Below are 2219 nucleotides of genomic sequence, written 5' to 3' on the forward strand. Positions count from 1 at the left end.
GCGCCTGTAATCCCAGCTATTCAGGAGGCTGAGGCAGGAGAATCGCTTGAACTCAGGAGGTGGAGGTTGCAGTGAGCCAAGATCACGCCACTGTACTCTAGCCTGGGACAAAGAGCAACTCAATCTAAAAAAAAAAAAAAAAAAAAAGTTATCTCAGTCCTCCCCCCCAAAACGCACTTACTGCCCTGTCCCGTGGCAGGTTGAGGTTGGCCTGAGGTTACCCCACCTCACCCCATCAATTCTTTCCCATCCTATCCCTGCAGCCCCTCCCTCTCTTTAGGCTCGCATTCTCGCCATCTAAAAACCACCCTATACATCCATATAGTGTGAGAAATGTATGTATATACAATATATAATGTAAATATATATGTAAATAAACAAACCACCCACCCCCCCGTGCCCCTCACTCTGAGTGGTCTCTGCTTGGCATCCCTAAGTGCTGCTTCCACATGCCTCAGGGTCTCTCACCTCCAGCCCCCTCACCCCTTACAACCACCACCAAGGCCCAAGCAGCACTGGTAGAGGCTCCAGGAAAGCTGAGGGACACCTTGCAGGTGCCACCTCCTGTCCACGGCATCTGACACTTGACTTCTCCCTGCTTCCCGATGTACCTGGATGGGCACCACCGTGGATCCTGGGTGGCCTGGGTTCTGGGCCCTCTCATCTCCTTTGGTGGTCTGCCCCAGCACCCCATGCTCGGCGAGGTCACCTGCTTTTGAGACTTACACGCGTCTTTGTCCCCCTACGTTCACGTATCCACTCGGCACCTTCCCTCAGCAGCCTCACAGGCACCCCCAAGTCATCAGAGCCAGACTGTGACCTTCAGGCTGAACCTGTTCTTCCTGTGTCCCCTAGCAGGGAAGGAGCCCCTGCCCACCAAAGCTGCTGCAGAAAGAAACCTGGGGGTCGCCCTTAACAATCCCCTCAACCTCCATGTCCAGTCAGCCATCTCCATGCTCAAGGCTGAGGCCAGCACAGACCCAAGTCTGCCCACTGCTCACTGTGCCCCTACCTCGTCCTGCTCCAGTTGCCATCGCCCTCACCCAGACTTCTGAGTCAGTTCCCTGCTGCCACCAGTGCCCACGAGAAAGCCAGTGAGCTTGCTAAGAAACAGACTATATGTATACATTTTCTTTTTGAGATTTTTTTTTGAGACGACGTCTTGCTCTGTTGCCCAGGCTGGAGTGCAGTGGTGCAATCATGGCTCACTGCTGCTTTGAACTACTGTCCCAGCCTCCCAAGCAGCTGGGACGATAGGCATATGCCACCATACCAGCAGACCTTTAAAACTGAATGCCTTGCGGGTCCCAGGAGGCCCCATGTGGGCCACCTGCATCCTCCCCAGTCTCACCGAGTACCTCTGCTTTACAGGCAGCACAGCTCCTGGGTCTGCTCTGAAAGGTTATCTGGATGAACAGACTGTGTCACTGCTCTGCTCAAAAACCACCTTCAAGGCCCTCCACAATCTCGCTATGTCTGCTCCTTTCCACCTGCCCTTCACTACACTGGACACGGGACTCTACAGTTTCCAAGAGCTGTTCCTGTTCCCTGTCCCACTTATCCCTTCACAACAGCCCATAGGGGGCAGAACAGTCTTCATCAGAGAGACAAGGGGCTGCTCAGAGCAGGGCAGCAGCCCGCCGGGGGTCACCAGCACCACGGGACAAGTGTCCCCCGCATCCGCATGCCCAGCACTCGCGAGCTCTCCCACCTCCCTTCTGTCAGCAGCCCTGGTGTGCTCAGCAGACCCAGGGCCTCTAGCCTCCCCAGAGGACCCCTCTCTCCCCTCGCTGCCACCTCACTTGCCACTGACACGGCCCCAGCTCCCAGTTTCTTTTTTTTTTTTTTGAGATGGAGTCTCACTGTGCCGCCCAGGTTGGAGTGCAGTGGCGTGATCTCAGCTCACTGCAACCTCCACCTCCCAGGTTCAAGTGATTCTCCTGCCTCAGCCTCCCTAGTAGCTGGAATTACAGGCATGCACCACCACGCTCAGCTAATTTTTGTATTTTTAGTAGAGACAGGGTTTCACCATGTTGGCCAGGCTGGTCTTGAACTCTTGACCTCAGGTGATCTGCCCGCCTCAGCCTCCCAAAGTGTTGGGATTACAGGCGTCAGCCACCGCACCCGGCCCCAGCTCCCAGTTTCATGTGGGAAAGGCAGGTGGGTGGATGGGATGCCAACCATGACATCCTGCGCAGAGCCTGGAACAGACACTGAGA

The sequence above is a fragment of the Pongo pygmaeus genome, chromosome 9, assembly GCF_028885625.2.
Source record: "Pongo pygmaeus isolate AG05252 chromosome 9, NHGRI_mPonPyg2-v2.0_pri, whole genome shotgun sequence".
Lineage (NCBI taxonomy): Eukaryota > Metazoa > Chordata > Mammalia > Primates > Hominidae > Pongo > Pongo pygmaeus.